The sequence below is a fragment of the Protopterus annectens genome, chromosome 14.part0 (assembly GCF_019279795.1).
Source record: "Protopterus annectens isolate FY-2018-M chromosome 14.part0, PAN1.0, whole genome shotgun sequence".
Lineage (NCBI taxonomy): Eukaryota > Metazoa > Chordata > Ceratodontiformes > Protopteridae > Protopterus > Protopterus annectens.
This window is the reverse complement of record NC_056748.1, coordinates 108,282,864-108,296,067: the sequence shown is the minus strand read 5'-3', so window position 1 is coordinate 108,296,067 and position 13,204 is coordinate 108,282,864.

The window sequence follows — 13,204 nt, the reverse complement described above, 5'->3', positions numbered from 1 at the left end:
TTAAAGTGCCAGTGCCAGTAATACAATACATGGTTTACCAATTTATAACAGTAATTTTTAAAAACAAGTCATTAAAAGTTCATAAAACCTAATCATATAACACAACAAACAACAAAAAAGATCATATTTTACCCTAATCGGATTATAAACAAGTCAGGTTGTAAAAGTTTAAAAAGCAGGTTACATTAACCATAAACAAAACACTCGTATAAGGTTCTGGCTGTTAACTTCATTTTTTCTACTTTTTGACTTCTTACTTTTTTTGCACTTCTGTGTATTCGTAGAATGTCTCACTGTACTGAAGGGTACCTATGTGTGTGTGTCTATCTAGTATAATACTATAAAAAATTATTACTATCCTCTGAGCTATTTTTCTCTCTAAGGTCTAAACTCTTTTAAGTTCATATTATACCTACACAGACAATGCAGCAGGCTATTACATTACTCCTGAGCAGTGCAGCATATTACTCTTTTCTCTACTTACACTATTCTTACCTATCTTTTTTAAAAACTAATACTAGTTCATAGTTAAACATACAACAAACAAGTTTCTCCTTTCCTTTAAAATTAATAAATAACCAAGTAGATAAGTAGTGTTCAAACTTTCCTTTTTTCTTTGTTGTTGTTTCTTTGTTCCAACACCAAGCCTATAATCTACTGTAATAATTTCTACCTTATCTCATAAGGTTTTTTAACTTTAAAATGCATGCTATAGAGCATGTCTCATTAATACCTGGCCTACTGCAGGCCGCTAACCTAAGCTGCCAGGCAAGTTCTTTTCTTTCCAGTTCAAGTTTCAAAAAGTGTTCATTAACGTTATTATTGTCTATGGAATACTTGTTTACTCCATCAATGATCATAAAGGAGAAGGAATGCCCAGGGTTACTGTTGACATGTCTAGCTAGGGCATTTTCTTCTTTAGATTTTTTGATTGCGTATAAATGCTCATATATTCGATCACGCAAACGTCTGTCCGTCTTGCCAATATAAAAAGACGGGCATTGTGAGCATTGGGCCAAGTATACTATGCCCTTAGAGTTACAGGTGAACAATCCTTTAACATAATATACAACTGATCTTATTGTAAATGAGTCTGATGTTGTAATGTACTTACAATATTTACATAAGCCACATTTTTTGGTTCCTCCACCTGTTCTAGACTTTACAATTTTTGTTTCAAGTAATTTTTTCATGTTTGTCCCCCTCCGATATGTAATTGTTGGATGAAAATTTAATATTTTAGACACAGTGTTGTCCAAGGAAAGATAGCACCAGTATTTCCTTACTGTTTTACCTATATCTATTGCTTCCAAACAGTATGTAAATGTGAAGGCTGTTGAAAAATTACTGCTCTCAACTTGGTTAGCTGAACTAATCTCTAGCATTGTTGTTTCTAACTGTTCATGTTCTGAATAGGCAGGAGACATTGCTTCTACAGTTGTAATAATGGTAGGTATGTTTCCATTTTTCAAAATAGGCAAATATACTCCTGCGTATCTTTTTTCTTTTACTTCTTTGAAAATGTTATCCAAAAATGACCTAGGGTATGCCCTCTTAACAAACATGTTGTATAACAGGTCACATTCTTCTTCAAATTCATTTTCCAGTGTAGTCATCCTTGCTGCCCTGACCAATTGGCCTTTTACGACAGCTTTTTTCTGAAATAAGGGATGCATACTGGAAAAATGAAGGAAGCTATTAGAGTAGGTAGCTTTTCTGAAGATTTTTGCTGTGAACATGTCATTATCCTTTTTCAATTCCACATCTAAAAAACTAATGTTGCGTTCTTGAAAGTTATAAGTAAACTTCAAGAAAGTTGTTGTGGAATTTAAAAATTCTACAAACTGGTCTGCTTCATTTCTATTGCCTTTAAATAAAATGAAGATATCGTCCAGAAATCGTCTATAACTACCACACATTTCTTTCCACTGACTTTCAAAAATAAAGTTGTTCTCCCAATGGGCTAGAACCAGGTTCGCAAAACTGGAACCTACCGGAGAGCCCATTGCTACTCCTATTTCCTGTACATATAAGATACCTTCAAATGACACAAAGTTGTTTCTCAGAATAATATCTAATAACTGTTCAATTAATAAGCAATCATTATTCTCAGCTCCTTTTGACCTGATAAACTCCACTACCCATTCAATCCCTAGGTCATGTGGGATGCATGAATATAAGTTAATGACATCGATTGTCAAAAAATTAATTCTTTCGTCATATGTAACAGTTTCCATATGCTGTAGAAAATCCCATGAGTCTCTCAAAATTTGCTGCTCTGCTTTCACATATTTCTGTAAAAAGTGGTCAACTAGTTTAGCACTAGGGTAGGTGACAGACTGTCTTGCGTCTACAAGTGTCCTAAAAGGTGGGTTAGTCTCACTTTTATGCAATTTAGGTATCCCAAATATCTTTGGGATCCTCGGAGCTAGCATTGTTACATACTCATACTGTTCTTTTGTTAAGAACTCGTCGGTGTATAAGTCACTTAAAAACAGTTTAATTTTGTTCTGAGCTTGGTTCATTTCATTTCTACTAACTGGCTTGTAGGTATTACTTTCTAACAATTTAAACATAATGTTAGAATAATCATTTTTATATAATACCACTAGACCCCCACCTTTATCAGGTTTCATGAATCTAATAGGCAGTTCCCTTAATAGATTTAATAGAGCTTTTTCTTCCAATGATATATTGTACTGTTGATTTTTGGGGTTTTTCAGAATTTGTCTAAATTCATTCTCACACAAGTATTCAAAAATGTTGAGCGTGTTGTTTTGGGGGGGGTTATAAGTACTCGTGACTCTCAAATTGTTCACAATATCTGTAGGTTTACCAAAAAGCAGATTCAAGTTCAGCTTTCGGATGAATAGTTTAAAATCCACCAAAAGTTCTGCTATATCACATTTTTTGGATGGGACAAAAGTAAGTCCCTTAGCAAACAACTCCACCAATAAATGATCTATATTACATTCTGTAAAATTGTAAATATGAAAATCTTTCTCCTTATTATGTAAAATTTCATAAAGTTTTATATCTGTTACTTGTAATAATTGTTGTTGCTGCGTGTATTGTACCTCTTCTTGAACCCCTGTGCTTGGTTCATATTCCAGTTTGTCCCCCTCCCCCGTTTGTAGTTTTTTTGAACCACTTGGTATTCTTGTTGGTTACTGACATGAGTGCTTGTACCCCCTAGATCTTCCTCAAACATGTCACCCTCGGTAATCTCAAATTCAGGGTCTGCATATTCCCCTAAATCTGCATAATTAGAGGGATGACCAGTGTCCTGTTGTCCACCTTGCTCTCTATAAGGTGGCTGCTTAACAGGGCCCTTAAATTTATTAGGTGCTTTTTGGGCCACTGTTGATTTATTCTGGGGTTTCGGGTATGCTATGCCTTCCTGATAGGCTTTTAGATCCCTTTGTAATTTTTTAATTTTATTATTTTTCAATTTTGTCATCTGCTGAGTAATACTTGACAATATTCTATCATATTCATATACATTTTTGTTAAAATCAACATCTTTTTTCATTTCTTGCTCTAATACTGTGGTCTCCTTTATTAGTACGTCAAGGTTAGCTTGATAATGTGTCACCATACAACGAATAACTTCTAATCCATGTCTGTTAAATAATTTTGTCAAATCATTAAAAAAATCTGATCCATGCACCAGTCCTACGGGGTATGAGTAATGTCTCAACCCCTTTGGAACTATTTGTTCCTTCAAACATTTGTTTAAATAATTCAGTTCAAGTTGAAGCTTTTTTACCCTGTACAGTTTAAAGTCAAAAAGTTTAAGTCTGTCCAGCAATGAACTGTTATCTTCAGTCAAGCTAGAAACTTCTTTACCTGTCTGAAGTGTGTCCATGTCCAGTTCATTATTAAGCCAAGAACCTATGTTAAAATTAGTTGCATTACTTGTCTCCTGGTTGCCTCGATGGTTTATATATCCATTATTACCACAATGCGAAGTTCGCTGTGGTAATCCGATTCCATTGTTACTTCCAGTTGGTTGTGTTTCAGCAGTCGATATATTAATGCCCTTTTGCGAAGTTCCCACATGTCCGCTGGAGCTGGTAACATTGTCGACCCTCTCCGATAAGCGGTCCAGTCTCGTGTTGATTAGTTGAAGCAGTTGAGTTAAATTGCCCTGCGAGGCATCTCCGCCTTCCATTGAGTCTTCCATTTTGCCTGTCCTGTGACCAGCTACAAAACTTCGCATTGTGGTAATAATGGATATATAAACCATCGAGGCAACCAGGAGACAAGTAATGCAACTAATTTTAACATAGGTTCTTGGCTTAATAATGAACTGGACATGGACACACTTCAGACAGGTAAAGAAGTTTCTAGCTTGACTGAAGATAACAATTTGCTGGACAGACTTAAACTTTTTGACTTTAAACTGTACAGGGTAAAAAAGCTTCAACTTGAACTGAATTATTTAAACAAATGTTTGAAGGAACAAATAGTTCCAAAGGGGTGAGACATTACTCATACTGCATGGATCAGATTTTTTTAATGATTTGACAAAATTATTTAACAGACATGGATTAGAAGTTATACATTATCAAGCTAACCTTGACGGACCACAGTATTAGAGCAAGAAATGAAAAGATGTTGATTTTAACAAAATGTATATGAATATGATAGAATATTGATTACTCAGCAGATGACAAAATGAAAAATAATAAATTAAAAAATTACAAGGGATCTAAAAGCCTATCAGGAAGGCATAGAACCCCAGAATAAATTAACAGTGGCCCAAAAGCACCTATTTAAGGGCCCTGTTTACAGCCACATAGAGAGCAAGGTGGACAACAGGACACTGGTCATCCTCTAATTATGCAGACTTAGGGAATATGTAGACCCTGAATTTGAGATTACCGAGGGTGACATGTTTGAGGAAGATCTAGGGTACAAGCACTCATGTCAGTAACCAACAAGAATACCAAGTGGTTCAAAAACTACAAACGGGGAGGGGACAAACTGGAATATGAACCAAGGGGTTCAAGAAGAGGTACAATACACGAAACAACAATTATTACAAGTAACAGATATAAAACTTTATGAAATTTTACATAATAAGGAGAAAGATTTTCATTTACATTTACAGAATGTAATATAGATCATTTATTGGTGGAGTTGTTTGCTGGACTTACTTTTTGTCCCATCCAAAAATGTGATATAGCAGAACTTTTGGTGGATTTTAAACTATTCATCCGAAAGCTGAACTTGAATCTGCTTTTTGGTAAACCTACAGATATTGTAAACAATTTGAGAGTCATGAGTACTTATAACCCCCCCCAAAACAACACGCTCAACATTTTTGAATACTTGTGTGAGAATGAATTTAGACAAATTCTGAAAAACCCCAAAAATCAACAGTATAATATATCATTGGAAGAAAAAGCTCTATTAAATCTATTAAGGGAACTGCCTATTAGATTCATGAAACCTGATAAAGGTGGGGGTCTAGTGGTATTATATAAAAATGATTATTCTAACATTATGTTTAAATTGTTAGAAAGTAATACCTACAAGCCAGTTAGTAGAAATGAAATGAACCAAGCTCAGAACAAAATTAAACTGTTTTTAAGTGACTTATACCGACGAAGTTCTTAACAAAAGAACAGTATGAGTATGTAACAATGTTAGCTCGAGGATCCCAAAGATATTTGGGATACCTAAATTGCATAAAAGTGAGACTAACCCACCTTTTAGGACACTTGTAGATGCAAGACAGTCTGTCACCTACCCTAGTGCTAAACTAGTTGACCACTTTTTACAGAAATATGTGAAAGCAGAGCAGCAAATTTTGAGAGACTCATGGGATTTTCTACAGCATATGGAAACTGTTACATATGACGAAAGAATCAATTTTTTGACAATCGATGTCATTAACTTATATTCATGCATCCCACATGACCTAGGGATTGAATGGGTAGTGGAGTTTATCAGGTCAAAAGGAGCTGAGAATAATGATTGCCTATTAATTGAACAGTTATTAGATATTATTCTGAGAAACAACTTTGTGTCATTTGAAGGTATCTTATATGTACAGGAAATAGGAGTAGCAATGGGCTCCGTAGGTTCCAGTTTTCACCTGGCTCTAGCCCATTGGGAGAACAATTTTATTTTTGAAAGTCAGTGGAAAGAAATGTGTGGTAGTTATAGACGATTTCTGGACGATATCTTCATTTTATTTAAAGGCAATAGAAATGAAGCAGACCAGTTTGTAGAATTTTTAAATTCCACAACAACTTTCTTGAAGTTTACTTATAACTTTCAAGAACTAACAACATTAGTTTTTTAGATGTGGAATTGAAAAAGGATAATGACATGTTCACAGCAAAAATCTTCAGAAAAGCTACCTACTCTAATAGCTTCCTTCATTTTTCCAGTATGCATCCCTTATTTCAGAAAAAAGCTGTCGTAAAAGGCCAATTGGTCAGGGCAGCAAGGATGACTACACTGGAAAATGAATTTGAAGAAGAATGTGACCTGTTATACAACATGTTTGTTAAGAGGGCATACCCTAGGTCATTTTGGATAACATTTTCAAAGAAGTAAAAGAAAAGATACGCAGGAGTATATTTGCCTATTTTGAAAAAAACATACCTACCATTATTACAACTGTAGAAGCAATGTCTCCTGCCTATTCAGAACATGAACAGTTAGAAACAACAATGCTAGAGATTAGTTCAGCTAACCAAGTTGAGAGCAGTAATTTTTCAACAGCCTTCACATTTACATACTGTTTGGAAGCAATAGATATAGGTAAAACAGTAAGGAAATACTGGTGCTATCTTTCCTCTTTCTGGACAACACTGTGTCTAAAATATTAAATTTTCATCCAACAATTACATATCGGAGGGGGACAAACATGAAAAAATTACTTGAAACAAAAATTGTAAAGTCTAGAACAGGTGGAGGAACCAAAAAATGTGGCTTATGTAAATATTGTAAGTACATTACAACATCAGACTCATTTACAATAAGATCAGTTGTATATTTGTAAAGGATTGTTCACCTGTAAATCTAAGGGCATAGTATACTTGGCCCAATGTTTTTATATTGGCAAGACGGACAGACGCTATGATCGAATATATGAGCATTTATAAAGATGAAAATGCCCTAGCTAGACATGTCAACAGTAACCCTGGGCATTCCTTCTGTTTATGATCATTGATGGAGTAAAACATTCCATAGACAATAATAACGTTAATGAACACTTTTTGAAACTTGAACTGGAAAGAAAAGAACTTGCCTGGCAGCTTAGGTTAGCCTGCAGTAGGCCAGGTATTAATGATGCTCTATAGCATGCATTTTAAAGTTAAAAAACCTTATGAGATAAGGTAGAAATTATTACAGTAGATTATAGGCTTGGTGTTGGAACAAAGAAATAACAACAAAGAAAAAAGGAAAGTTTGAACACTACTTATCTACTTGGTTATTTATTAATTTTAAAGGAAAGGAGAAACTTGTTTGTTGTATGTTTAACTATGAACTAGTATTAGTTTTCAAAAAAGATAGGTAAGAATAGTGTAAGTAGAGAAAAGAGTAATATGCTGCACTGCTCAGGAGTAATGTAATAGCCTGCTGCATTGTCTGTGTAGGTATAATATGAACTTAAAAGAGTTTAGACCTTAGAGAAAAATAGCTCAGAGGATAGTAATAATTTTTTATAGTATTATACTAGATAGACACACACACATAGGTACCCTTCAGTACAGTGAGACATTCTACGAATACACAGAAGTGCAAAAAAAGTAAGAAGTCAAAAAGTAGAAAAAATGAAGTTAACAGCCAGAACCTTATACGAGTGTTTTGTTTATGGTTAATGTAACCTGCTTTTTAAACTTTTATAACCTGATTTGTTTATAATCCGATTAGGGTAAAATATGATCTTTGTTGTTTGTTGTGTTATATGATTAGGTTTTATGAACTTTTAATGACTTGTTTTTAAAAATTACTGTTATAAATTGGTAAACCATGTATTGTATTACTGGCATTGGCACTTTAAAACATTAGTAGGTTGTTGATTGTAGCAATTACTAGCACCTGCATGTATATAAAAGTTGCAATTGTAAATAGTATTTTGTCTGAAGAAGTTCATCTACTAAGTAGAACTGCGTTTCACGTTTATTTAGTGTGTTTGGCTTTTACAGCTTTTAGCAACCGAACCATTTGGTGAATAAAATTTGAAGGATTTTACAACTTTACATTGTGACAGAAGTCCCGTTTTTGCTGAACCGGTGTTACCAGCTTGTTCTACTTCCTAGTTAGCTGACTCATTTTTGTGCGACAGTATTAGAACATATCAGGATCTATCATGCACTATTGCAGATAAACTAAAAATTACAGTACAGGTGGAAAAATTTAGAAGATACACAGTCAAATATAAAGGAAAAGTACAAAATAAGGAATTTATTGATGACAAAAAACGTTTTATAGAAAATTGGGGAAACAAGGTAAAAGAAATTGATAGACCACCAAAAAAAGAAGAAATAGATATATTTTGGAGAAGTATTTATGAAGATCCTGTGGGACATAACAAAGATGTGAAATGGCTAGAAGAAGTAATAGAAAGAATAAGAGGTTTAAAGGTACAGGATATGAAATGGGATGAAGTAACAGCCAGAGAGACTGAAACAAAGTTAATAAAAGCCTCTAATTGGAAACCCCAGGCCCAGATGCAGTAGCTAATTTCAATCTTTATATGAAGACAGCAATGAGTAAGAACTATTATATACGCACCCTGAGCAGACACCAAACTGGCTAACAACAGGAAAACAATGCTCCAACTTGAGTGAACCTGCAAGCTACCCTAAAAATTATAGACCAATAACTTGCCTTCTGATGACTTATAAACTATACACTGGAATTAATGCCGAGAGAGTTTACTGACATTTAGAAGAAAACTCAATTATGGCAATAGAACAAAAGGGCAATAAAAGAAAGTCATATGGAACTAAGGATCATTTGTTGTTAAAGTCACAGTGGAGAACTGTAAAAAGGGGAAGAGTCTAAGTATGGCATTGATTGACTACAAAAAAAATGTGATTGCATTCCACATTCATGGATAAAAAAGTGTTTATAAATCTATAAGATACACCCTACACTGATCAATTACATTACAATGACCATGAAACAGTGACAGACCACTTTGCAATTAAGCCATGATAATGAACAAATTATTATTCCAGGGATAACAATTCAAAGGGGGATATTGCAGGGTGGCTCTTTCTCACTGCTGTTACTCTGCCTTGCCCTTAACCCAATAAGCTGTCTACTTAACAATAATTTATAATTTAGATCCTAGAAAACAACAAACTGTAAAGACTTCTCATCTTCTCTTTGCCAATGATTTAAAACTGTATAACTCATCAGAAGAGGAACTGAAAGCACAGCTGCAAGTTGTCAAAACTTTTTCAGATGCTATAAGAATGTCATTTGGTCTCGATAAATGTGCAAAAGCAACTTTTAAATCAGGAAAACTGCAGCACCAGGAAAACATCAGTTTGGGACAAGAATGTGATATAAAAAACTTGAGCAAGAGGGATTGTATAAATCTTTGGGAATTTATGAAGGATCAACAATAAACCATGAACAAATGCAAACAGAACTTAGTAAGGAATACTTTAAAAGACTTAAATTAATCCTGAAAACAGCACTGACATCTAGGAACAAAATTCAAGCTATAAACCGATTTGCACTTCCTGTCCTAACTTACAGTTTTGGAGTGACTTACTGGCCCCAAAACGTGTTGGATAGATTAGACAGGAAAACAAGAAGGATGCTTCATGCTCACCAAGTAATTTACGAAAATCAGTGCATGCTAAAATTACATATTCCCTGTAACAAAGGAGGGATGGGCCTCCTTGAAATTGATTACATGTATAGATCTGCAATCGTGGGACTGCACACATATCTGCTGACCTCACAAGACCCAAACATAGTGAAAGGTTTGAAACATGAGAAGAATAAATCTAAGATGACTTCTCTGCTTAATCTAGCAGAGGCATATTGGCATCAAGAAGGAATGGAAATCAAATCAGAAGTAAATAAAAATCAGGCAGCAACTGAATGTGCCAAAAAACAAAAGAAAGAACATAAGGTAAAGGACCGGATGAGAAGGCACGAAATGTGGAAAATGCATAGCTCTAGCTGCAAGTATAGAAAACTTCTGGAAGAACCTCATGTTGATCAGGATTGAAGGCAGGAATGGTTAAGGAGAGGTGAATTCAAACCAAAAGATGAACGGTTAATATTGGCTGTGCAAGATAGTGGGCTACGCACATGTTGGTTTACAAAGTGCATTGAACATGTGAGAGAAACAGACAAATGTAGGTTTTGTAAACCAGAATTGCAAACAGTTGCAGACCTCGTTGATGGTTGTGACATACTAATGGCAGAAGGATTGTATACTGAAAGGCATAATAATGTGGCAAGACTGTTGCACTGGGGATTGTGAAAACATTATGGTATTGAAGTGGCTGAAAAACACTGGAAACATGAGCCACAAAGCATCACAGAAAATGATGGTCTGCATCACATATGATCACCCATTACCATCAGTTCAAAAGACAGATGCTAGAAAACTGCATATAGTGGTACATGAAAAGACAAAAGTAGCATTGATCACTGAAATTGCCACACCCAGTGACTACAGTGTCCTGCATACAGAGAGACACAAAGTCATAAAATATCAGGGTTTGCAGGCAGAAATGAGAGCAATGTGGAAAAAAGAAACCCAGACAGTTTCAAATAGTAGTAGGAGCAGTGTGTCTTATAAAAAAGTGTCTACAGTCATATTTAGATATGTTACCGATACATGTAACTCCATATGAATTGCAGAAGGAGTTATTACTGGGCTCATTGCGGATACTGCTAAGAGCACTACTGGCTGACATCAATGACTGAAATAATAGCAATTTCATGAACTTTAATCGTCCTTTGACTTAAAAATGGGGTCCATTCCTGTCATGGTATTAGAAACCCAAAAGACTTGGAGAAATTAAAAAAAAGAAAAGAAGGTTCATCACAAATACCCACACCAATGAGATGGAATACATAGTAAAAGGTGCTCCATATATAAATAATAAAAGCTAAGAAATACAAGCCTGTGCATCAGCAGGAAGCATACCAACAGTAGCACCGCTAGGTCAGGGCATAAGAGGAACTGCCCTGTGAACAAGGTATTAGTGGTCGCAATCTGATTGTTCATCCCTCATCCCAATCACACTTAGTGCAGTATTGGGTTTTATATGCTGGTATTGCATATGTGGTAAACCTCAAGCACTGTAGCTCTCTGTGCAAGCTATAAACTGTATATAATATATAAACTGTGTGCTACATTTGTAGCAATCACTTTGCTGCATTTTAAAAGATAACTTTTTTTTATGTTTTGTTTTTTTTTTTTGTAAGTAAAACCTGAGCAGCCTAGCACTCTCTGCAGGGTATAAATTGTAGCAACTGTTTGCTATAGTTTAAAAGAGAAATGCTTTTTGTTCATTATCATTTTTTGTTTTATCGTAATGTAAGTAAGGATGGTTGGGGGCAGGGCACAGAAACTTTACCTGAATGGCTGGGCAAGAGGGGGGGGGTCTGCATCCTGTACTTTGCCACCTGGTTAGTGTGCCAGTAAAAGGAACTGGACTTTTTTTTTTGCTCATCACATGAAGGCTTGAAGTGGTGGGGCAGTGTTTTTTGGGAGTGGCACAGAGCAATGGTTGAGTCAGCTATGTCTCTGCATACCAATGTCTGGGTAATGCACAACATGCAAGTACAACCTAAACAATGATTGAATCTACCCAATTGCCACCACCCTGTGTGCATATGCCTTTCAGGATCTATATTATGTGATCAAGGAATCTCTTCTTCCAACACATAATAATCAACAGTGAACACTGTAAACCGCGAATGACCACATTCTCAGAAGTGAATACTGACGAAAACATATTTGGAAATTGTGGCAGCATAATTTTCTGCTTGGTTCTGCTTGTGCAGTGATTTTACATGTGGAGTGTCATTAAACTTTCACTTGCTGAATTGCTGTGCCTTTTTTTTGGTTATCAGTGACAGTTTGGGCACACAGACCACTTTTTGCGTTTATATGTATTGACGTGTCATAGAACACAATCAAACTTGCAGGCAGGCATCTGCAACAACTAATTATTATTGTAATAACAGATGTGCACCACAAATGCAAATAGATTATATGGTATACAAGCAACAACATCAAAATGTATTAAGCAGGAAATTTGTCCTGTGTGCTCAAGTTACATCACAGTATAATATATTTATAGTGCACATGTAACGGTTACCAAATCTGACCCATAAGGTTTATTTATACATTTTATAACACAAGATACAAAGATGTAATAACAACAAATGTAATGAAATGGGCATGCAACATTCTAAATGTAATAATATTCATATATTGATGATATCAGTACAAAGTCATGACTGACTAAAACATGACCATCATCCATTTTCATTAAATTACACATATAATTCACATACAGTACTCAGTTTATCAGACAAAAATTTGTTGTTACTTTTACATGTTGGATGTATAAGCCTTCTTTGTGAATGCAAGACACACATGTGAACAGCAGACAGACAGATATATATATATCAGTAGTTTGTAAGAGATATGCTACTCTAGCATAGACTAACATGGACTCAATTCCAAAAAACATATTCTAACGTAAGTGATCATTGACACTAGGCTTTTGAAATATAGCATCTAAAATTTGCCTGTTTCTATAGAAGCTTTATCCTAATTAAAGTTATATTGTCTCAGAGCAACTCTTCTAGAACATGGTTCTTATTATTTACCCAATGTGTGCCTCACACATGTATGTTGGAGTGTCAATATAACATTAAAATAACACCATAAATCAGTATTATGAGGTACTGATGTTTCAGCCTGACATATTATGAATAAATTATGTATGCTAAAATATATTTTAATATCAACAGTCAATAGTACAGTTCAAATTGATATGCAAATGAGATGAGCAATGCATCATGGTTAATGGGTAACATTACAACACAACATAATCAAAATAGAACTTGATAGGTTTCAAACAACTGTACACAATGATAAGTACAACAGTATGTAATAGCTAGCAATTATGGGTTTGACACACATACACAACTTTCCATTAAATATCTCACTGTTGCTGTCTATGGT